We start from the raw sequence: 25,299 nt of genomic DNA, 5'->3' as shown, positions 1-25,299 counted from the left end.
TCAGAAAGTCAGCGGTTTGAATCCCCGCAACGGGGTGAGCTCCCGTTGCTCGGTCCCTGCTCCTGCCAACCTAGCAGTTCGAAAGCACCTCAAAGTGCAAGTAGATAAATAGGTACCACTCCGGCGGGAAGGTAAACGGCGTTTCCGTGCACTCCTCTGGTTCTCCAGAAGCAGCTTAGTCATGTTGGCCACATGACCCGGAAGCTGTACGGTGGCTCCCTTGGCCAATAAAGCGAGATGAGCGCCGCAACCCCAGAGTCGGTCACGGCTGGACCTAATGGTCAGGGGTCCCTTTACCTTTACCTATGTCCCTTTTTGGGTAGTTCTAGAATATTACTTTTTCTAAAAAATCACACTTCTTCAAAATTTTGAGCACCCTGAAGTATGTTGATACCTTTTGTTTTTCTGTCCCATTTTGGTTCCATTCCTTTTGCAAGGAAGCGTTAAGATTCCCAATTAGAAGGAATGAGAGGGGCATTATTTTGCAGTGACAGCTGGAATGCAAAATAGTTTTATTTCCATAAGATGGGCTGTAGCTCAAGTGGTTGAGTTTTCATGGGTAGGTCCCAGCGTCAATCCCTGGCATTTCCAGGTAGGGCTGGGAGAGATCTCTGTCTGAAATGCAAGACAGCGGCTGCCAGTCAGTGTAGACAGCACTGAGCTAGATGGACCCAATAGTCTGACTTCGTACAAGGCATCTTCTGATGTCCCATGCAAGTATGCATAGGAATGCAGTAAGTTAGTTATGCAAAACTCTTGTTTTGTTTTGTTTTGGTGGTGGTAAGAGCAACAATAACAGTAATTTGCCACTAGCTCAAAGTTTTGCAACATAGTACCTGGTTCTTACCAGACACTGCAAGACAGGACACTGGTCATACAGGAAACACAAGGAGTGGAATCTAGCTGGAAGAGAGATACAGTTGCTTGTGTTTTCCCCACAGCTCCGCAAGCATGGCTGAAATTAAATTAAATACAAAACTCTTGTTAAAAGGGTAGGAAGGAGAAAACCAAGCAATAAGAATACCTAGGGATTCCTGGGTCCAGTGGTACCTCGGGTTACAGACACTTCAGGTTACAGACTCCGCTAACCCAGAAATAGTACCTTGGGTTAAGAACTTTGCTTCAGGATGAGAACAGAAATCATGCGGCCACCGTGGGAGGCCCCATTAGCTAAAGTGGTACCTCAGGTTAAGAACAGCTTCAGGTTAAGAACGGACCTCCAGAATGAATTACGGTAAGTTCTTAATCTGAGGTACCACTGTACTTCTTAGGAGGTTGCATAGAAGGCAACATTTCATCAGGTATATTTTCCCCCTATCACAGAACAGCAGTGAGCGTGAAAGTAGCACATGGTGGAATCTTTTACATGCAGCTTTTCAGTGTGCAGAGGCACTGTCACATTTGGCCGGGGGCTGTGCACACACTATACCTTTAAAGCACATTTCGGCACGTTCTTTCCCTCAGCGAATTCTGGGCACCACAGAGTTACCTTTCCCAGAAACCCTTAACAAACTGCAGTGCCCAGAATCCCCTGAGGAAAAGGAAGTGCTGTGAGTGTGCATCAAAAGTACAATGTGTACACACACATGTCCTTCTGGGTAAACCTGTACTCTTTATGCTTTTGGTCTAAAGCAGTGGGGGGGGGGACCTGTGGCTCCCCCCATTCTGTTGGACTACAACTTCCATCATGGCTGCCCATTGGCCTAGCTGGGCTGGATGATGAGTGTTGAAGTTCAACAAAATTTGGAGGGCCACAGGTTCCCCACCCCGATTTATCTGGAAGGGCAAAAGCCCCAAAGCACATTGTTTTTCTTCTTCCTCTACCTCCCAAAAATATCCCAGCCTATTTCTGTTTCCAAAGAATTGTAATAATATCATGAAAGATTTGAGCAGGGCTGTCACTGATTGAAGAATTTTAATTGATTGATCTTCCGCCTTCTGACAGATTAATTGTTAATTAAATTTAAATAAATTTGCATATTACCAAAAAACCTCAGTATTGTGGCCTTTTTAAACAGAGGCAGGGAAGGGAGTGCGAGATAATTGCCTATTTAACGAACAAAAGCTACCAACAAGTGGTTACCGGTATGTTATTTCCCCCATTCCCTCTGGCAGCAACGCGAAGAAAGAGAACAGCCTTGGGACTCACTCTTCGGTAAAAATACAGGCGGGTGGGGGCAACCAGCCAGCATTAAAATCCAGTCTCTCCTAGTCCTGTGTGCCCTTTTCAGAAACCTCAACATGCAGGAATCCGCCGGAATCACGGCAGGCAGTGCTGTGCAGTTTAGTGCACAGAAACCGATAAGTTGGCAACTCTGTAATCCGCAACATTCCTCCAGAACTGGAGCAAGGAGAACTACCAAGGATTTCCTTCCAGCAAGCCGCACCTGCCGGATTGTGCCCCTTCCTTCCCTCAAAGTAGAGAGATAGAGATGCGCTGTTTTGGGACCCACTGGGGGAGCATCTCCAGACGCCAGCAGGCAAAAAGCTCTGGCAAAGGATTTAGCAGCGGAGGCGGCCGCTTGAAAGGCGAGCGAGTCCGCTAGGGGGAGACAAGCCAGCTGGGAGCGCGAGTGCGCGCGGGTGCGCGCTTCGCCTGTCGAGCACCAGCGCTCGGGGCCGGGCTGGGGGCGGTGCGCGGGCGGCAGGAGGAGGTGTGCCCGTCGAGGGCGGGGCCGGGCTGACGCGCGGCAGGGCCAGGCAGTGAGTATAGGCTGCGCTGTCAGGCCGGTGTCAGTCTGATGAAGATTGGCATGCAGGTAAGCTGTCATTCAGGGAGCCGAGTCGCGGCGCGTCGCAGACTCGCAGGGGCGGGCAAAGCGGGCTCTGCGCTCGCAGCAGCAGCAGCAGCTGCTCCCGCTGCTGTGCTTGCAGCTGGCTGGGCAGCAGGCACCGGCCACGAGCCAGGCTTGCGAGCAGGGGAGGGAAAGGGGGCACGCGGGGGCTTTCCGTGCAGCGCCGTCGGGGAGACGCCCCCCGGTTTCTCTTTTCCTCCCTCCTCCTTCTCCCGAGCTAGGGACTTTGGCTGAGCTCTGAGCCTTTGACGGGCAGGACAACCGAGCAGCCGGCGGGGGCAGGGGGGTGGTGGTAACGGACGGAGGGAGGACGACTTTCGTGGGGGGACAAAGCGGGCTTGGTGGGGACGGTGCCGTCGAGGAGGGGAGAGGTGGAAAGGACTCCGTGAGGATGTGTTTGGAGACGGGCGGGCGGGCGTCTTTCTGGGTTCCTCTGCAGGTGCGAGGCTCCGTGGAGCGGCGGTGGGGTGTTTGGGGAGAGGCAGGCGCCCAGAGATCTCCCGAAGCTGTCGAAGGCGCAAGAACTGGGTTCGGAGGCGCAAAGGGGACCCTCCAAGGCCGAGTGGAATGTGGGGTGGGGAAAGGGGGGGGAGAGAGAGACTGGCATGGGGTTCTAGGGGGCGGAGATAGGAAGGGGTGAGGAGAGGCGCGAGATGCGGAAGGTTTGCGGGGCTGCCTTTTGGAGGCGAGGCTGGCGGAACCGCAAAGTTGAGAGAGGACGGGTCGGGAAAGGAGAGAAGAGAAGAGGGGTCGAGGAGACTTCTGGAGGCTGTGCGGGGTGCGGTGACGGGAGACTAATTTGTGGGCGCTTTGAAGGTGATAGGCTTGGGGCGCGGGGAAAGAATGACACCCCCTTTTCGTACTTTTGAGCCGCGAGCGGTGCAGGAGAAGGTTAGGGAAGCCTCGCCGGTAGCGCTTTGGACGGCTCCGAGTGCTGGCAGTGGCGGAGGCGGGCTGCTTCCGAGACGCGTCGTCGTCCAACTTTTGGGATGCACCTCGGCGGGGGCTGCTTCTTCTTCTTCGGAGGCAGAGTCGAGAAGAGCGCCCGGGAAGCTGCTGCTGGCTCGCTCGAGGAGCCGGGAGAACGCAGTTCGAGGTGGCGGTGTTGGGGAGAGACCCTCGCTCAGGGCGCCACGAGACTTGGCGGCTGGCGGCCTATCTGGGGGGGTTGGGAGCGTATTTTGGCGGAGCGATCGGGGAGGAGGGGGCTTGTTGCCAGATTCTTCAACGGGGCCTGGCGTTGGGCCGGAGATCCGCTGCTAGGGGGTCCCTGGGCCGAGTTGTGAGCACGGCCTGCTGAAGGGAGATCCTGCCGATTGCGCGACGGGGACGGCCGGGGCTCTCCGGCTAGGGCGCGCGGCTGGCTGGCTGGCTGGCGAGGGAGCAGGTGGGGAGGAGGCGGGGGGCGGCGGCGGCGCTCTGCTGGAGGGGCGCCCGAGGCAGAGGCGGCGACCACCCCCGCCAACCTGGGCGGGGGCCCCGGTGACCGAGGCCGAGCTGGTGCCGCTCGTTCAGGCAGACTTTCTCCGGCTCTCCTTTCCTGCTGGCTTGCTCCGTCTGCCGAGGAGACAAAGGGGTGCGCGTCGCTGTCGCCGCGGGGGGAGAACAGGCTGCGCTCGCTCGCTGGCTCTCTCCCCGCCCGAGCCTTGCACGACGGCAGGCGCCCGGGGACGCGAGTGGGGCCGGGGGAGCAGAGCCCGGCTTTGGGCAGGGTCGCTCGCCTCCTCGGGCGGCGCCCGTCTCTCGGGGAAGAAACTCCGGCCAGGCGCTCGCCGGAGAGCAGGGAGAATTGCGCTCCCGGGCTGTTCCGCCTGAGCAACAAAAAGATCCCCCTGTCTGTATGTTGCCGGCTAGGGAGTTCGTTGGCGAGCGGATCTCTTGCGCGAGGCTGCGATCCGGTCCGCGCTGCCGGTGGGAACGAGGAGCCTCGTCGAACTGGGCAACCGAGGAGGGGGTGATGGGGGCGCGGACGCCTTTGCCGGGGCGCTCGCCGACTTGCCAGAGTTTCGAGGCCGTTTTCTCAAACGAAGGAAAAACCCTTTCCTAACATCCATCTATTTCTTTAAACGTCGCGAAGCTGTTTTTAAGTCTCATTTTCCCCATCCCCCTCCGAATAAAACCCACCGTCAGGAAATCGGTGGCTCCCTATTTCCCGCACCTAGGGCAGCGCTTCTTAGCAATAAACCCCTTTGAACTAGGTGGGACTTACTTCTGGGTAAACGTGGGCTGGATCGCTCTCCTGCTGCTGCTGCGTTAGACATTATTTCGCTCCCACGATTGGGCTCTAGGCGAGTTGGTTTCGCAGGAAGTTGTTAATAAAAAAATTAAATAAATAAAACTAGTAGCACTGTGATATTATTATTTTTAAAAAGCAATATAATTTAATAATATTTTTTGTTGTGATCATGCTGATCCGATAATAAAAATGCAATTATTTATGTAGTTATATCAGTGTATATATATAATATTTCTTGTGATCATCCCGATCTGGAGAGGGTCTTCGGAGAGAGCTCTGGTCCCGGCTTATCTTCTCCCTCCCTTTGACTCGCTGGAAAGGGAACAGGAAGGCGGAGGCCGGCTTGGAAATCTGTGCTGTTGTTTTCTGAGTTGTGCGTCTCTCACCCTCGGCGTGTTTGCCTCGCTCGGCGTTTGTTATGTCTTCGATTCTCTCTCCTGTCTCTCCCTTCCACGCCGCCCCCCTCCCAAGACAATAGGTCATGCAAGCCGGGATCTCGGAGAAATAGCAATAAGTTATGAAATCTCCTTGGTGCGTGGTGACCTAAAGAAATCACTTTGTTTGTTTGTTTGTTTGAGGCACGATTTAGTAAACTTCCAAGAGGGTCCAGCAGACTAACCATTCCGGTTAACAGCTCCTCTTCCTTTCCTTAGAGAACATGTCTCCGTTTCTGGGATCTGTAGTCCCGATGGGGGCTTGTTGGGCTGGCGCCGTTCATTCTTCCTTTCTCTGTCTGTCCCCCCCCCTCTCTATTCCCAGCTTATTTCTCTGCCTGCCTGCGGCTGTTTTTGCCTGCATGTCACCCCCCCCCCAAAGACCCTTGTCTGCCCCCACCTCCAAAAGGGTCAGAGAGCTGCCTTTGATGAACTCCCAAACCCAGTTGCCTCCCCAGTTCAGGAGCAAAAAAGATTGGACAAAAACACTTGCAGCAAAGCTGGTGATGAAATAAAAGGAGTGTATTGCACCATGTTTATCCCCCAGTGGGGCTGAGTAGAAGACCTGCCAGATTGGCTTTTAATAATAACTTCAAAGAAAAAGAAAAAACACCCAACACCAAAGCTCCCACTTTCTCTCTTTGGCTGGACTCCTCTTCCAGCCTTCACTCACCTGTTCTCCTCCAGTTGTAGCACAAAACAGCTGGAGGGCACCACGTTGGGGAAGACTGAGTTAGCTTAAAGGCTATGAAATTGACTTAAGGAGAAGCGGAATACGGTGGGGAACGTCAAGGCTAAACCAATTGTGCATAAAGGTGATTTTAAACTAAGCTGAGTTTCCTCGTCTTCACCTTGGGATATAATCAGTGTTACACTTGGGGTGCTTCTTTCCAGAGAAGCCCAAGTAGAGTGACTGGAACATGCTGATTAAAATATCCCTTTAGACCATTCTCCTCCTCCTCTCCTGTCTTTCCTTATCTAGGATAGTTCCTTTCCTGCCTTCCAAATAGCTGTCATTTCTTTAACCTTAGACTTACACGTTGAGGTCCTCACTCCTTGAGCTCCACAGCAGCCCTGCAAAGCAAGTTAGGCCAGGGACAGTGACTGGCCCAAGGTTACACAGTTGATTTCTTACAGCTCGGCTGGGATCTGATCTTGCTGCTGCTTAGTCTGGCTCTTCAGCCGCTACAGCACAGTGGCACGCTCTTGCTGGCAACAGTTGTGCCTTGGTCTTCAAACAAGCCCTATGGAGGAAAACTCCTTGTATTTTGAAGTCTGGTTAGGTTGTGAGAGCCTGAAGATACAGCCCTGCCTGTTATCTGTATTTACCCAGCACTGTCCATGCATACAGCAATCCCCAGAATTACCTGAGGGTGGGTGGGTAGTCCTCAACTCTGGAAATGTGGTTAGGACCTGGACATTTCTCAACCTTGTTGGTTATTGCATTTATATGCTAACTTTCCTCCAAGGAACACAATATGGCGTTCTTGTCTCCCTCTCTCCCTATATTACCCCCACGAACAACCCTGTGAGGTAGGTTGGGCTGAGAGTTGGCCCAAGCTCACCCAGTGAGCTTCATGGTCAAGTGGGGATTTTATCCCTGGTCCTACACTCTAACCCAGATGTGTACCTCCAGATGTTAGTGAACTGCATCTCTCATCTGCCCTAGCCATTTGACATGCTAACTATAGCTGATGGGCCACCAACATCTAGAGCAGTGTTTCCCAACCTTGTGCCTCCAGCTGTTTTTGAACTACAACTCCCATCATCCCTGACTAGCAAGACCAGTGGCAAGGGATGGTGGGAACTGTAGTCCAAAAACAGCTGGAGGCACAAGGTTGGGAAACACTGATTTAGAGGACCAAAGGTTCCCCCCCTCCTGCTCTAACCAATGCACCACATGTTCCCCATGGAAATGAACTGCTGACCATTCTTCCTAATTCCCCCAACTCATCTGTGGAATGAAAGACCAATGGAAACGAATATGGAGGGAAACATGTAGACGGGAAAGAGCTTTTGGGTAGCGGCCTTCTTAAACTAGAATGGCCTATACTTCTGTGGTAAAGATGGAATGCTTATTATTGCCCTCCAAGGAGCTCAAGGTGGTGAACCTAGTTCTCCACTCCATTTCAGTCCATCTACAGCAGGAACGACTTCCACACCAGTGAAACTGGTCAGTTTCATTGCAGACCAGAGTGGAGGGTAGACCAAGTGAAAGAAAGGGTCGGTGTGTGGATGATGCAGATGGACCAGAGTTATAGGGTTAAGGGAGTCACTGTGGACAAGAGAGAGTCTACAAAACAGATGTCGGAGGGCTCAGATCTTGTTTGGATAGAATGCATCTTTGGATGAGTGACAACTGCAAGGAGGGTGAAAAGCAGCTGTAAATACACCTTCCTTTGTTTGCTGTACATTTATATTAACCTCATTACAAGCACAGTATTTGTGTCTCTTACGCATGTACATCAACAGCAGGGGAGAGACTTGCAATCACTTCCTTGCAGCATGTTGAAATCTGTTTGTGTCATCCCTGCTTCTAGCTCCGCCTCTCCCCCCCCCACCGCCCACAACTCAGCTCCTGCCAAAAATGTTAACTATGACAAACCAACCCCACTTCATAGTTGCAGTCAGAATAAACTGAAATAGGAGTAGTTTGTGACTGACATAACTTAGCCTGATTGTAGAGTTATTTTGGAAGGTAGTGTGTGTGTGAGAGAGAGTGAGTGAGTGAGTGAGTGAGTGAGTGAGATATAAACCAACCAACATGGAATTCAATATCAGATTATAAAGTATAGCTACAAAATAAGGTTGCACGGAGTCCTTGAGTGCTGGGCTTCGTAAGTCTGAAGTGTCTGGCTTCATCCGTTTCAACTTTAAATTAGCCTTCATATTTTTAGAAGTTTTTAATAGGAAAAATAAATAAATATCTCAAGTAGAAATCAGACACTCTGGTGTATCCTTTCATCTGGGCCGCTGCCAAAAACTGATCTACAGCCTTGAGCCAATGAGATAGCACCAACACACTCTTGCTCCTTTATTGATCTCAGATACGAAGCTCATGGCACTATCTTGTTCTGAGCGAAGAGTATTGGTCCACCCAGCCTAGCGTTTTGTGCAGCAGACTGGCAGCAGCTCTTCAAAGGTCTTGGGGAGATATATTCATGCCTCTGATCCTTTCCACTGAAGATGTGAAAAATTGAATCTGGGACCTCTTACGTGGAAATGTAGGCCACTGTTTGAGGGATGTATAAGGTTCATCAACATAAGCTGAACTCTGCTCCCTCCCCGCCCCGTTGCTGCCCCATGCCTTTTTCTACCTTAACAAGACTTAAGCCTGACATAGGAAGAACTCTGCTGCATCAGACCAAAGGCCCAGTTAGTGCAGTGTCCTGTTCTCACTGCGGGCAGCCAGATGCCACTAGGAAACCAGTGCAACCAGCGGGAGCTGAGTGCAAGAGTGCTCTCTGCATTTGTGATTCCTAGCAGCCAGTAACCACAGGCCGTGGAGGTAGATCCCAGCCGCAAGGCATCATGGACTGCATCCCTGAACTTATAGGGCAGTGGAGAAGCTTCCTGTGGCTCACATAGCCCAACCCGTGCAGATCCCAAAGCGTTTCTGTCTGCTCCCGGCTTCCTTTTAATGAGCCTCTGGAATGAAAATGAGCTCAGTTGCACCTTGGGGAGACGTTGGGTGCTATTCAAGGTCGAAGAAGAAGGAAAGATGAATGTAGGAAAAGTCCTGCTGAATCTGATCAGAGATCTGTCCAGTCCAACAGCCTGTCCCCTGCAATGACCATGCAGGTGTCTGTGGGTACACTAGTCCTCTCCTGATGCTGTACCCCAGACACTGGCATTCAGAGGCATGTCACCTCTGGTGCCAGTGGCAATACGCAGCCATGATGTCTGGTAGCCATTGCTAAACGAAGTCATTAGATGGTAAAGCTAATCTCCTTTTTAAATCATCCCAAATTGGTGGCCATCTCTCATTGGAACTCGTGGGGCCAAATCCATAGCTGTCAACTTTCCCCTTTTTTATGGGAAATTCCCTTATTCTGAATAGGATTCCTCGCAAAAAAAAGGAAAAAGTTGACAGCTATGGCCAAATCCCACATTTTGATCTATGCTGTGTGAAGAAATGCTCCCTTTTGTCTGTCCTAAAATCTATCATTCAGATTCACTGGATGACTTATGAGTAAGGGAGTAAAACTGCTACCTGCTTTCTCTACACTGTGCATATTTCTAAATATATCATCCTTGTTGAATCTACTTTCTTCTCAACTCAAAATCCCCCAATGTTCATCATCTCTTCTCATAGGTGAGTCTCTCCGGCCCCTCGATTAATTCTGCACACCTTTTTCTGTGCCTGAACTTAGAGCTGTGTTTACAGACAGCTCAACAAAGCAGCTGTTCCTCTCTTAAGAACAGCTAGACTAGAGCCCAGGTAGGGAATTAGTGGCCTTATGGATGTTGTTGGACTACAACTCCCATGAGCTGCAGGCACCATGTCCAGAAGATTTATGAACTGTGGTCCAGCATCTTGATTCCCCCCTACACATCTGGATAGGTCCTGTATCCTGGTTCATTCTAGAGAGCCTACATCACACGTGTGAAGCTTTTGCCTGCGTTGTATCTCAAAACGAAAAGCACTGATCATGCATATGTACCAAGAGGGGGAAAAGTAAAACAGTGGAGCTGAAGGACCATGAAATTCAAGGCTAGCATTCTACACAGACCTCACATGTAATCTAAGGGTATGTTCACATTAGTGGCTTAATACACAGCAAGGCAATTACCTGTCTCCAGTGCTTTTGGAGATGCATTTGCATGATGTTTACATTAGAGAGGGGGCAAGACTGTCTTCACCCAGCACACATGCCTTCCCCACCCCTGCAACCCCAACTGCCCAGCCTCTTCCTGAAGTTGCCAACTGCACATGCACATTGTGGTTAGGGCGTGGGACTAGCTAGGACCTAGGAGATTAGGGGTCAAATCCCCACTTGGCCAAGAATCTCATTGGGCGACCCCTGGTCAATCACTGCATTTCAGCTTGACCTACTTCACAGGGTTGTTGTGAGGATAAAAGGAGGAAAACCATGAGTGCCATCTCAAGTTCCTTGGATAAAAAGGTAGAACACAAACACAATAAATATATGAGAGATGAATGAACAAGACGAATACATAAAATGCCGCGGCTGTTAGGGTATGTTCACATAACCGCTCCAGTTTTCTAGTCTGATGATGATGATGATAATGATGATAATATACCGGTATTATTTATACCCCGCCCATCTGGCTGGGTTTCCCCAGCCACTCTGGGCAGCTTCCAACAGAATATTAAAATACAATAGTCTATTAAATACAATAGTCTGATTGAAGCCGCTTCGAGGAAAAATGCACCAAGCAGCAACATTTGTCAAAAAAATACAGGCACATGGAACCTTACGAAAGGACAATATGAGTGGACTCTCCGTGCCCTGACCACAGCAGAAAGACTGATACTGATGAACTGGGAAAATAAAAAATGTGGCTCCCTTCTTCGATTGGATTGAAGACTTATACAAACTCACAACATATGAACAACTTGCATATAAATGCAGACTTGCCGTGGACAAATTCAATGATATTTGGAATCCATTCTTACAAACACTGTCATAGGTTAAGATCTGGTGAAGTACCACAACAACTTTGTAAAGTATGAAAAAAAGAAAAGAAAATGCAGGATCTCTATGGTTTGTTGCTAGTGGTGTGTGAATGTGGCTTCAAAAACTGGGTGCAGATTAAGTGGTACTGTGAACAGACCCGGAGCAGAAATAGCGGTCCACTTATAACTGCAGCTGCCAGTATAATCATCTTAGCTACTCTATAGGAAATAGCCACTAGAGGGGGATGAGAAGCATAGGTTTCATACTTGTTTGTTTTTAATTTTATCTATTTTTATTTTTTAAACTAGAAGCCTCATGTGACTTATGCCAGGTTGAGATGTATGCATTTTCAAGTGTTTTCCCCGCCTCTTTGTGTTCTATAGCCTGCTCTGCTCTCTTCCCATTTATACCATCTTATCGTCCTCTCTGCCCCTCTTGCAACAGCACTCCTGCCTTCTCTGCATCACACACTCATTCATGCCAACCAGGATGCCACTTTCCTGCGCGCCTGTCTGTCGCCGTGCAGGCTACTGCTCCTGAGGCTTAATACAAATAGGTGCTGCAATAAAATGTAGCAATGTGGAATGCTCCTCTTCAGCGTGCCAGCCAGGCAGCCATGCCCTTTCCAGGATATTCCATTCCTCCCCTCTCTGGTTTTCATTTGCCAGCTGCTGACAGTCTGTGCCCACCGAGCCTGCTCCGTTTTCCTTGGGCTATGCCCTGTCTTATATACACATGCGTGATTTGTTTTTCCCTGTTTGTACTTCTGCAAACTTTCCGATGTATCCGCTTGCCCTGCTCAGAGTAGACTCGCTAGTAGCCAACTGAGGTTCATTAATTTCAAGGTTCCTCTTCTGTGCAGAGAGAGGAATGGGTTTGTAATGAGTTTGTAAGAATGACTAGTGTTTGTTTGTTTTTTATTCACAAATAAAAGCTTTGCAGACTTCTGATTCTAGGCTCGATTCATAAGGAACACAATTGCATCAGTGCTGCAGAGAGACCTGGCACTTTGCTTCTTGATGCATTCAAAGTTTGTGCTCAAGGACAAGATGCCTGATGTATTTAAGAGAAGGGGACATAAAAGTGAAACTGTGGAAGTTGTTGATCTGTTGGAATCTGAACTTAAAGAGTTTAGATTCCCAGGCTGATCCTACACTCAGAAGCAAGCTCTAGTGGCTTCATAGGTACATTGTTTACAGCCCAAAGCGAGACAGTAGCAAGGAAACCTTTTCATTTGTTTTTGTCCTGTTGGTTCAACTTCGGCAGTGTGAGTAAGCTGAAGTGGGAAACCTCTGGCCCTTCAGATGCATACCCTCCAACATTCCTCAGATGGAAATAGGGTAATTTCTCACTACCTCCCAACTAACCTCTCTCAACACCCCATTTTTGCCCTCCCCAGCAGAGCATTTTTGCCGCCACTACACCAAATTTATTTTATTTTATTCTTTGGTAGATTTACAAAAAGAAAAACACACACCATTTAATAAATTTTAGAAAGGGGCAAAATTAGACATGGACACACAAAACATTGTTGTTGTTGTTTTAAAAAAAATCAAGACTCCCTCTTTCTTTCTGACCATGGAGGGTCTGCCCCTGTGTACCTCGGAGCTAGCACATAATGTGAGGCAGCAGTAGCCTCCTTGTCTGTTCTCTGGCAGCTGCTACAACAACAACAACAACAACAACAACAACAACAACAACAACAACAACATAATTTATTTATACCCTGCCCATCTGGCTGGGTTTCTCCAGCCACTCTGGGTGGCTTCCAACAAAATATTAAAAAAACAATAGTCTGTTAAACATTAAAAGCTTCCCTAAACAGGGCTGCCTTCAGATGTCTTCTAAAAGTCAGATAGTTGTTTATTTCCTTGACATCTGATGGGAGGGAGTTCCACAGGGTGAGCGCCACTACTGAAAAGGCCTTCTGCCTGGTTCCCTGTAACCTCACTTCTCGCAATGAGGGAACCACCAGAAGGCCCTCGGAGCTGGACCTCAGTGTCCGGGCAGAATGATGGGGGTGGAGACACTCCTTCAGGTATACTGGGCTGAGGCCATTTAGGGCTTTAAAGGTCAGCACCAACACTTTGAATTGTGCTCAGAAACATACTGGGAGCCAATGTACCGTAGGTCTTTCAGGAGTGGTGTTATATGGTCTTGGTGGCCGCTTCCAGTCACCAGTCTAGCTGCCACATTCTGGATTAATTACAGTTTCCAAGTCACCTTCAAAGGTAGCTCCACGTAGAGAACATTGCAGTAGTCTAAGCAGGAGATAACTAGAGCATGCACCACTCTGGCAAGACAGTCTGCGGGCAGGTAGGGTCTCAGCCTGCGTACCAGATGGAGCTGGTAAACAGCTGTCCTGGACACAGAACTGACCTGCGCCTCCATGGACAAGCTGCTGAAAGGAGGAGGCCAGGGGCAGTGGTCATGGAGAAGCAATGAGAGGCCTCTGCCACTGCTGATACCAGCTCATCCTGCTCCCTAAGCTTGGCACTGGTGGCACTGGTGGTGGAAATAGGCATATTCCAGGATCAAATCTTAATTTTTCATAATTCTGGGACTGTCCCTGGAAATAGGGGTACTTGGAGGGCATGCATGTTGCTGGACACAGCTCCTATCATCTCCAACCACTGTGGTTCCCCAGCCCTGGAATAAGCAATGGCTGCCTAGAGCAAGCTGTTTGCAGGAGATGGTCTTTGAGCTGCAGCTTTAGATAAGTGACCTTTTCTCATTCTAAGGCTGCCTTAGGCCCATCAGTGAAATCGCCCTTGATGACTTGGTGGTAAACGTCTTTCCTGGAGGGGGCCCTGTGTAAGCAATTGCTGATCCTCTCTCCTCTGCCCCCAATTTTCTCAGTGGTGCAGTAAAGTACAGTCGTACCTTGGAAGTCGAACGGAATCCATTCCGGAATGCCGTTTGACTTTCAAAATGTTCAAAAACCAAATCGTGGGTTCTGATTGGCTGTAGGAAGCTCCTGCAGCCAATCAGAAGCCGTGGAAGCCCCTTCGGACATTTGGGTTCCGAAAGAACGTTCACAAACCGGAGCAATCACTTCCGGGTTTGCGGCGTTCAGGAGCCAAAACGTCCGAGTTCCGGGGCGTTCGGGATCCAATATATGACTGTACGTTTAGACTTTAGGGCTCAGTGGTCCCTTCTTTGGACTGTAATATGTATTATTTCAAGTGTAGTAAGTCAGCCCAGCTTCATTTTTCTGAATGAGACCCTTGACCTCTGCCCTCAAGTCCTGCCCTGATGACACCACTGCATTCACTGTGGATACACAGGTACACAGAAGATTTCTGTAAAATTTGCTTATTTTGTCCTGTACATGCTTCTGCTGTTCAGGAACAGCAGGATAAAGGAGGGACAAGAGCTCTTCTGCATAGCCCTTGGCTCTATATGGCAGGAGAGAATTGGATCCAAGTGGCAGCACACAGGGAAGACTTAGAATCATAAAGTTGGGAGGGACCTTGAGGATCATCTAGTCCAACCCCCTGCAATGTAGGAATATGCAGTTCTCCCATATAGGGATTGAACCTGCAAGCTTGGCATTATCAGCACCATGCTCTAACCAAAAAACCTAATGAGAGGATGAGATCTAGAGGTCCTCTCCTGCATAGTGCGATAATCGCTAGGTATATAAGAGGGTGAGACTCTGTCTTTACGTGCTTTTAAACCAAAATAGGCATTTTGGGACTCTTTGAACTGAAAATTGCGTTGCAGAAATTCAGGAAAAGTGCGAAAACTGAAGGATAATTCCATTATGATCTGGCTGTGATCTGTCCAGGAAGTGTGATTTAGTTCAATTCACCTGAGAATGCAGACTGAACATCCTCCAGCTGTCCCTACTATGTGCCTGCACAGGTGTGTAAATTTCATGTCACATCCCTGAAATGTATCCTAAATTCTTTTCTCTTAAGGGGTAAAATTTTCAGTCTCCTTCATAGCAGGATAGTGGCAGAAGCTAGAAAATATTGGCTTGACGCCTTAAAATGTATGGGTGAGGGGTTGTCTTCTTCTTTTTTAAAAAAGAGAGAGAAAGAAATGTAATTATGCAGGTATCTCTCTCTCTCAAATCAGAAGTAAACTTTTTTTGAGGGTGGGAAGAATCAGGGAGCTGCTGCTGACACGTTTTGCAGGTTTCTACAATGAAGCACAATTTATAAATAGTTTTTGCAGAGGCATTAACATAATTACGGCTGTCGGGAGTTCGGCTTCAGCAGAGCTTGCTTGCAAAGGGTTGCCTTGTGGAGATGCCGATGTCTGTCCGTCTCCTTCCTCTCTCTCTCTCTCTCTCTCTCTCTCTCTCTCTCTCTGTGTGTGTTGTTTGGACTGCAGCAGAGCTGGCTTTCCTCAGTATCTGGTTACACGAAGCTTCCACGAAGGACCTTTACGCTAAGACCTATCTCACTAAAAACATATCCCTCCATGTAACAAGAAACCCAAAACCAAGCAGGATATTTTAAAACTGAAGCAATGAAGATTAGATTAACTCTCCTCCAAACTGGGCTCTTCTGTTATTATTTTTGGCTGGAATGTGGACGAAGGCAGCTGGCTCCAACGAGGGTCAGGAGAGTCAGTTTGGGTTTCAAATGTGGGGTGGGAAAGTGGGGCTTTCTCCCTTTGTTTATTTTGGGGGAAGAAAGGGGGAAATGACAAGGCTGGGTCTTTGTGTTCCTTGCATCAATAACTGGGCACAAAAGGTAAAAAAAAGAAAAGAAAAGTTAATGGACCCCTGGACGGTTACATCCAGTCAAAGGCGACTCTGGGGTTGCAGTGCTCATCTCGCTTTCAGGCCGAGGGAGCCGGCATTTGTCCACAGACAGCTTTCCAGGTCATGTGGCCAGCAGGACTAAACCGGTTCTGGTGCAACGGGACACAGTGACGGAAACCAGAGTGTACAGAAACACCATTTACTTTCCTGCCACAGTGGTACCTATTTATCTACTTGCACTGGTGTGCTTTCAAACTGCTAGGTTGACAGGAGCTGGGACAGAGCAACGGGAGCCCACTTCATCGTGGGGATTCGAACTGCCAACCTTCCGACCGGCAAGCCCAAGAGGCTCAGAGGTTTAGACCACAGCGCCACCTGTGTCCCTATAAACCGGGCATAACACACCTTCTGGCTGGGCCTCTTCAAGCTTTCCTGCCAGCAGCGCTCCAAGCGAGGCTGGGATCTGCCCATTTCTCACCGTGCCCCAGAGCAATGTCTATGCTCTGCCTCCACTGTCAGAGGCTGTATGCCCCCAAATATCAGTTTCTGGGAACCACAACTATTGTTGCACTTAGGTGCTATCATAGAATCAAAGAACTGGAGAATTGGTGTCATCTAGTTCAAATGCAAGAATCCCAACTAAAGCATCCATGACAGCTGGCCATCCAACCTCTGCTTAAAAACCGCCAAAGAAGGAGAGTCCACAACCTCTCGAGGAAGTCCATTCTACTATCTGACAGCTCTTACCATCAGAAAGTTCTTCATGATGTTTAGGCGGAATCTCCTGCCTTGTAACTTGAATCTTCCAGAGCAGGAGAAAACAAGCCTGCTCCATCTTCCATGTGAGATCCTTTTAGACATTTGGTAGTGACTATCATATCTCCTCTCAGTCTCCTCTTTTCCAGGCTTCCAACTTTCCATAGACATCTGGTTAGCTCCTGGGAGAACGGGATGCTGGAGTAGCTGGACCATTGATGGTTCAAAAGGCTCTTCTTATATTCCTAACATGGTTTCATTGGAAAACATCTTGGAAATTTTGAAATGGAAGTTTACACAGTCAGCTGCTCTATATGGAGGACCTGAGACCAGTTTCAGTGCTAGTGGGTCCTGTTGTTGGGATCCTGAGCCCCTGGTTGTGACCCTGGCATGGCTCCAGGCCTGATTGGTAGAAGAGAAAATTCTGCATTACAATCTTGTACAGTAATGCTTTAGCGGGAAAGAGTTCTGACATTGTTACGGCATTTGTACCCTACTTCCCCTCCAAATTGCTCCAGTTGAAGTGTATCCCCTCCCTCCGCCATCCCATTCCATCTTCTCAACAACCCTGTGAGGTAGGTTAGGCTGAGAGATGGTGACTGGCTCAAGTCAGCTAGTGAACTTAATGGCTGAGTCGGGATTTGAAACTTTATCTCCTAGCTCCTAGCCCAAAACACTAACAGCTCGATCACTCCCACTCACACCTTACTGATACCCAGTGCCTTTTTTTCTTGGAAAAATGGTGTTGGTACTCACCAGGTTCATAGCAATCCACCTGCTACTGCCACTGCCCTTTTCACAGGAGGGGGGGTCATGGGAACCCCCCCAAAATGTCTGCCACCCAATGGGCTGACCAGGCAGCCAGGCAGCCACCTGTCCTGTCCTGTCCCTTCATAGCAGGTGGGCTGCACTGCGCCTGTGCTGCTGTCTGACTGCACATGCGCAGGCTTGTGGAGGCTGCATCCCCCTTCCCCCCTGTAAGGTAAAAGGCAAAGGGACCCCTGACCATTAGGTCCAGCCGTGACTGACTCTGGGGTTGTGGCGCTCATCTTGTTTTATTGGCCAAGGGAGATGGCGTACAGCTTCCGGGTCATGTGGCCAGCATGACTAAGCCGCTTCTGACAAAACAGAGCAGCGCACGGAAATGCCGTTTACCTTCCTGCTGGAGTGGTACCTATTTATCTACTTGCACTTTGACGTGCTTTTGAACTGCTAGGTTGGCAGGACCTGGGACTGAGCAATGGGAGCTCACCCAGTTGCGGGGATTCGAACCGCCAACCTTCTGATCAGCAAGTCCTAGGCTCTGTGGTTTAACCCACAGCACCACCCGTGTCCCTCCCCCCCCGTACCCCAGACTTATTGTTTTTGCCTCCTTCCATGCCCCACCCACCACCACTGCCACTGGCTAAAGAGTGGGAAAGTAGTGTGCATGCGTGACAGCCAGGCGCCTGCGCTGTGGGTGCCTCTGAAGCCTTGCCCTGTTGCGTGGCTGGGAAGCGCAAGGGGATAAAAGCATTGATGCTTGCCTTGCCACCTAATCAACCTTTTCTTAGGAACTGGGAGCATGGACTGGGGGAGGCAATAGTCGAATCATAGAGTTGGAAGAGACCACGAGGGTCGTCACAAGATTTGGGCAGGGGGCAGAAAGCTGATGGTACTGAGTACTGTTGAGTGGCGCCAGTAAAAGGAGACGCTGATACCTAAAATTTGTTGTAGCATTGTAGAGTGAAGACGCTCCAAAGTGTTTAAAGCACCCTTGTATTCATTCTGATTCCTTTCTGGCCTTTTAGTCATGGTAGTCTCAAAAATAGTTTTATTGATGCACCCAAGCCAGGTTTTGTTTCCTTTGTGGTTATCTTTAAAAGTTACAGCCAACTTTAAGAATCTCTTTATGGTATGCAGCTGATGGAAGTTGTCCATCAAAGCTTATGCAGCAATAAATCTGTTGGTCTTTAAGACGACACAGGACACCCTTGGCATGGCAATCTCTCTCTCTCTCTCTCTCTCTCTCTCGGAAAAGAAAATACCTGTGTTTGCTTTTGTGACTTGTGTTAAGGTTCTTCTTCCCCGAGGTTGATGGCATAGGCCTATAGAATTAACAGATTGCCTTGTTAAAAATTGGTTATGTGAGAAATTCCTGCATCATGCCACCCCTTGTCAAGGGACACACTTTATTTCCAAAAAGCGGGATTGGCTTTTTTGTTTTGTTTGTAATCCAATAATAAACAAATGGCACACTGCTTTTAGTGTTGCTATCTTATGGATATTCTGGCAGTACTACGGGTCCCAGCTCTGCTGAACTCTCCTGTCTATACCAGGGGAGGACAGATTTCAGGTGTGTGGGATCTGCCTTGTGTTTTGTTGGACCCCAAGATCCACCAACACGTAAAGGTAAAGGGACCCCTGATCATTAGGTCCAGTCATGGCCGGCTCTGGGGTTGCAGTGCTCATCTTGCTTTACTGGCCGAGGGAGCCGGCGTACAGCTTCCAGGTCATGTGGCCAGCATGACTAAGCCGCTTCTGGCGAACCAGAGCAGCACAAGGAAATGCCATTTACCTTCCCGCTGGGGAATACTTGCACTATGACGTGCTTTCGAACTGCTAGGTTGGCAGGAGCTGGGGCTGAACAATGGGAGCTCACCCCGTTGTGGGGATTCGAACCGCCGACCTTCTGATTGGCAAGTCCTAGGCTCTGTGGTTTAACCCACAGCGCCACCCGCGTCCCTTATCCACCAACAGGAGCGAGGTGCAAAAGGCAAACACTTGGCATGAACTGGTGCCTCTGCACAGCTGCTGAACACTGGAGTTTGGGCACTTCAGTTTGTTCTGAAAAAATAAGTACTATTAAAAGTGGAGCAATTCTGGAAGCACACAAATCTCTCTGCTGTATGCCTTGGGAGGTAATAATGTGAAAGCTGGGCCAAAATGCTGTGGCTGGACTCCGCCAGCACATAACATTGGTGCTTAAAAGCTCACACTGGCTGCCCACATGTTACCAGGCTATGATCAAAGTTTTGGTGTTAATTTTACAAGGCCCTTAACAAGTTGGGTCCAGGGTATCTTAAGGACTGCCTGATCCCTTGTACCTCTACCTGATCGCTAAGGTCTTTGGGGGAGTCTGTGTTGATCGTCTCCCAGGGCACAGCTGCATTGCTGACCAGGAGACATACTTTCAGTCTGGTGAGCCCAAGGCTGTGGAATTCCCTCCTAACTGAGATTAGACAAGCACCCTCCTTTCTGACCTACAGACTCATGACAAAGAGCTTCCTTATTCCAGCAGACATTTTAAGGCAGTTTTGCTGTACTTACGGAATATTTTTAATTGTTCTTATTTCCTGTATGTGTTTTTTCTAAAACATTTTTTGTTTATGTACACTGCTTGGAAATTCTGACTTTGCAGCGATATATAAATATCCAAAATGAATAGATGAAATATTAAGGGTGGGGGAAGGAAAGAAACCACTTCTAAAGCAATTTGTCCGTTCATACAGCTACTTAAGGAGATGGCAGCTCCTAAGACTAGAGAGATCTGATTCTCTTCTTAGCAAAATTCGCAGCTGTTTGTTACCTCTCGCTTAGCACTGTTGTTTCAGGAAAGAGCCTTGGGGCAGTGTGTGTTTGAAGAGAGAGACTTTCAAAGCAGGGACACTATTTACTGGGAATGCCAATGCCCAGGAAAGATGTCAATGTGGCGGTTGGAAAACATTCATGTAGTTTTTATGCAAATAAAGGCTGTACCTAGTTTGCATAGTCTGAGAATTAGCTCAGGCTGCAGATTAAACCTGGTCCTGTACCAACTTCCTTTGGTGATGTGGGATGCAAGTGGCCCAGTTGTCTAAGGCGGTTCATTTTAAATGGCTAATCTGTGATTCATTTCCACTCTAGAAGTTGGGAAGTTAGCAAGGCAAGAGAAAGTTAGGACATGCTGGATTGCATCCAACCAACCAACCTACTCAGAGTAGACCCATTGAAACGAATGGAGCTAAGTTAGCCCTGTCTATTAATTTGAGTGGGGTCTGCTGTAGCATATGACTCTCATTGGATACAACCCATTGACTTCCTCCTTTGCTAGAAAGAGAGAATTAGCCAGTAATGGGCAAACATCCCTTGGGTCAATATGAAGTGAATTCATTCTGCAGAGCCTAATCATTTGAAAAAGAAAGAAAGAAAGAAAGAACGAAAGAAAGAACCCCTTGCGAATAACTTCACTTTCTCCCAGCCCAGTTTGGGCCCATTGAATTCCCAATGAAATCGCATGTGTAACAAGGTCTGAATGCTCTGCGGTGTCCCTGGCACAAAGCGCATGTATTTTTGTCACCTGCCTATTATTGCATTTATATCTCACCTCTTTCCCAAGGAGGTCAAGCAGCCACACACAGCTCCCCTCTCCCCATGTTATTTGCACAACACTCCTGTGAGGTAGTTTCGGCCGAGATAGAGACTGGCTTGGACCCCTGTCAACCGATGAACGTCATAGCATAGTGGAGAGTCTAAGCCTGAAGGCAAAGAAACCAGTAGCAGGCAAAGCCAGGACCGGTGACTGTTTCGCCTCCATTCTATGATTCTACCACTTTCCTCTTTGCTGAGTTCTGCAAGAGCAAAGGAGGGATAATAATGATAATGATAATGATAATGATAATGATAATGATAATGATAATGATAATGATAATAATAATAATAATAATAATAATAATAATAATAATAATAATAATAAATTTATATATATCCCACCCTCCCCAGCTGAAGCCAGGCTCAAAGTGGTTAACAACAATAAAAATCTGTCCATTTTGGTTTCTCACGGTTTTTCATTTTTCTAGTCTTTAGTTTGGTTAGCCTTATTTCTACATCAGCTTGCCATTTTTAAAAATTAAAAAAAAAACCTCCCCATGACACTTCACCATCCTTTTAGTACTAATTTCCCCTAATATGCAACATTCGCCTGCACTTTTGCCTAATATATGTGTTTCTGTGAATCAGTTTCCCCCGGATGTGATGCATTTTTTTGTATGTTGTTTTGCTAATATGTGTATTTTCACACACACTTTACCCAAGTTTAGGCTTGTGTGTGTGTGTAAATGTTGCTGGGCTGGAGAAGTGCATTGCAAAATTCAGAGATTCACAAATTTCGAAGGTGGGCTGTGTTTTGGTTCTTGTATTGTTTCACAAAGGTGCAATTTGCCTTAAAATGCAGACTGAATTGAATTTCTCTTCCATCCTTAACTGGGGCTGAGGAGCTGGAAGCTGACAGGCAGTGCCACCTCTTTGATCAGCCGCAAGTAATAATAATTGTTATGTAGTGAAGTTCTCACCCTGGGCCAGCAAGGGGATACTGTAGATAGCTTTCACTCAGGTCCACATATGCAAATAAGGGATTGAAAGTGACGTTCAGTGATTGGATAGTTGCAGAAAGTTGTTACAGTTGCGTTGTACTGGAGCTCTATATAAGCAGGCTGGCTGAACCCTTCAGTTCAGTTCTGTTCTGGCCTGTGAATAAACAAGAGCTGTTTGAAGAATCGCTGTTTCGTCTGAAATGTTCACCCACAACTTAACAATAATAATATAATAATAATTTATTATTTATACCCCGCCCATCTGGCTGGGTTTCCCCAGCCACTCTAGGAAGTTTCCAACAGAATATTAAAATACAATAGCCTATTAAACATTAAAAGCTTCCCTAAACAGGACTGCCTTCAGATGTCTTCTAAAAGTCTGGTAGTTGTATTTCTCTATGACATCTGGTGGGAGGGCGTTCCAGAGGGCGGGCACCACTACCGAGAAGGCCCTCTGCCTGGTTCCCTGTAACTTGGCTTCTCTCAGTGAGGGAACCGCCAGAAGGCCCTCGGAGCTGGACCTCAGTATCCGGGCAGAACGATGGGGGTGGAGATGCTCCTTCAGGTATACTAGTAAGAAGGCAGGCAAAGGAAAGCTGTCTGAAAGCTGGTGGGGGGGGGCACTGTGTCCCACCCCCAATGGGCCAACCTGCCCGGTCCAACACTCGCAAACATTCCACTGCCCTGACTCATTTTTGCTAGGGCACCTTAACATCCATGCTAAGAGCTCGGGTACCCTGGGAAAATTATATTTCCCTACTCGCCAGACTTTGAAGGAAGAGAAAGGAATTGCTTGATGAATGCAGAGGAGAAGGCAAGGGAGAGGCTGCTGCTTCCTGGCTGTCAAGCTCCGTGTCTCAGTACCTCCATTATTAATGATATGATAGCTGCCAGAAGCTACTTCTGCATGTAAGACAGCAAACTTCCTCCTCAGCCAGTAAAAGCATCCTTTTTACCCTTCCGTAAGTGCTAAGACCATGACTTATGCAGCAAGCTGAATTTTTGACTATGGCAAGGTGGAAGAAATGGATTAACATTAAGAACCGGACATCTCGCCGGATTAAATATTTAATGTTAAAGTGTGATGGGCAGAGTTTCAAGGAGTGATGCGCCGGAGCCTGCAAAGCGTATGGTTGTTGTTTTTTCTCTCCATCTGCTGCTGCTGTGGAATTTCCCAATAGCTGCAGAATAATGGTCTGTTGCAGTGCAGATGTCAGGAGGCGATGCGGCTCAAATCAAAATGTGATCTATTGCAAGAAGCCTCGGCTCCAGGACTATCATGTGCAGGAGGAGACAGCAGCTGTCTTCTGTTATTACTCATACAACGGAAAGTTGGGCCCAGCTCTCAAAGCTGGTCATATTAAATGTCAGCGGGGAAAGGATACTGCTATGTGCTCGAAAAAATGTCATCTCTTTAATCTTCGCCCGCATCCAGCAAGTGATTGGGCCCCGTTCGCTTATTTTTCTTGCACTCTTGCCAATGCATGTAGCAGGTTGGAGGCTGCCTATCTGAGGAACGCTGCCAAGATTGTCTGCTGAAGTATAACTTGTGTGCGACCAGAGGGAATGGCTGGTTAGGAAGTACAGGAGAACGGACTTGGAAATTCTTGTTCTGTTTGTCCATTTTGCTCATAGTTCTGGAAGTACAACAGCAGGGATCATTCAGCTGGTAAAATAAGGGGTGGAGGTGTTGCATAGCATGATCTTTGCAGAGTTAACTCATGTTGTGATTGACTGTTTGAGGGGAGTTTTCCTCTGTATGTTTGTTTGAATGTCTCCCTGCTATGTGCAAAGCCAGACTTAGGAAAGACATAATCACCTGTTGCTTTCTTATTATACACTGGTTTTGTTCAGTTTTGCTCAATAAAGTGTTATTGGGATTTCTTTTCTTCCTGGGCTCCATCTGCGTTAATTAAATGACATTGCAAACGTTGGCCATGGGTAGAGAGCACTGTGAAGACCCTGTAGTTTGGCTCTAGGAGGATGCTATAGTTGGGCTGGTCTGGCAGGAGGAGTGGTCCACATTGTGTTCAGGATTTGCTTGGTTTTGCATACTTGCAGAATGCATGTTTTTCAAACCCTGTGTGATCTGTGAATTTGGGAGAAACCTTTGCCAGGTGTGTACCCAAATAGTTCTTTTAATCATGGAGATGAAAATGTTGTGTGAAACATCCCTTGTGAAAAGTGTAAGAGTCAGTGAATTGGGCTGGAAACATGCATAAGAAGTTATTGAGGAAAGTCCTCTAATCATCTGAGTCAACAATGTAGAATCTGTGGTCCTCAAGATGTTGCTTCCATTAACCCTGACAGCTGGCCCTGCTGGCTGGGGCCAATGGCAGTTGGTGTCCAACAATGTCTGGAGGATCACAGATCGTGGTCTGAGCAAATGGATGATTACGATGTAGTCCTAGGACAGCAACAACACAATTTCTGTCTGATGTTAGTGTTCTATGCCATACGCACACAGAGCAGAACAGCCAGTGTGGTTTAGTTCTTACAGTGTTAGGTTAGGATCTGGGAAATCAGGGTTCGAAATCCTACTCAACCAAGAAGCTCATTGAGTGACCCTGGGCCGGTCACCATCTCTCAGCCTTGCCTCCCTCTCTGGGTTGTTGTGAAGATAATATGGAAAAGGGCCATGTGCTTAGCCTCCTTGGACAAAAGCTTTATGAGGTGTTGGGGGCTAAGCAAAATGAGGTTGGGGGCCACATTCTGCTCCCTGGCTGCTGGTTGGTCACCTATGTTTAGGTTGCTGGTATCTGAAAAATGGAAAACTGTTTTTGAAAGAGCATTACCCGGAACTGGTTTTCTGTGTTAGCATATTTTAAAAGATAAAGAAGCAGATTTAGGCTCTTCGCCGCCTGATATAGAATTGCCCTCACACTGATCTTGCTTGGAAATAAAGACAATAGCATGAAGTATTATTGACTGGATTTCTTGTCCACCTTTCACCATAAGATTCCAGGGTGGGTAACAGGTATTTAAAATTCAATATTAAAAACAATTTAAAGCAAATTACTGTCACAGGACTAGGGTGGGTCCTGAAAAAAAATATATCCTCTTGGCTGCCCAAGGCTGAGGGTCTGAGGCTGCTCATATGGAAATAATGCAGACCAAACTTCTTCATTCTTGTGTGTGTGTGTTTCAGCCAGACCCTCCAAGTTGGAGAGTGGTTCCGTAGACACAATGAACTGCATAAAGAGAAAGAGGTTTTGCAAAGATGGGGTAACTTCCTGTGTCTCCTTTGGAAACTGGGAACCATAGAAAGTCCCAGAGACTCTTTGGTCCCAGAGCTCCATGGGAATCTGATTACGAAGGTGTATAGAAATAAGGGACCCCTCTTTTCCGTGGTTGAACACTGTTGTGCTGGAAGGAGAGGTAATGGCATG

At 48.0% G+C, this 25,299-nt stretch overlaps 1 protein-coding gene across 2 annotated transcripts in view; it reads left to right on the top strand.

Moving 5' to 3' along the window:
• Positions 1-2,651: 2,651 nt before the first annotated feature.
• Positions 2,652-25,299, top strand: part of PKNOX2 (PBX/knotted 1 homeobox 2) — a 438,447-nt gene continuing 415,799 nt past the window's right edge. The window contains exon 1 of one of the 2 annotated variants that reach the window (XM_083713657.1): positions 2,652-2,759. The gene's annotated coding sequence lies outside the window, so the exon portion shown is untranslated. Of the gene's footprint in view, positions 2,760-20,158; positions 20,291-25,299 lie in introns of those variants that run through there. The other variant, XM_083713654.1, reaches the window with a different exon arrangement.

This window comes from Podarcis gaigeae (assembly GCF_964106915.1).
Source record: "Podarcis gaigeae genome assembly, chromosome: 15".
Lineage (NCBI taxonomy): Eukaryota > Metazoa > Chordata > Lepidosauria > Squamata > Lacertidae > Podarcis > Podarcis gaigeae.
The sequence above is the reverse complement of the archived record's forward strand: the minus strand, read 5'-3'. Positions and strand labels throughout refer to the sequence as shown.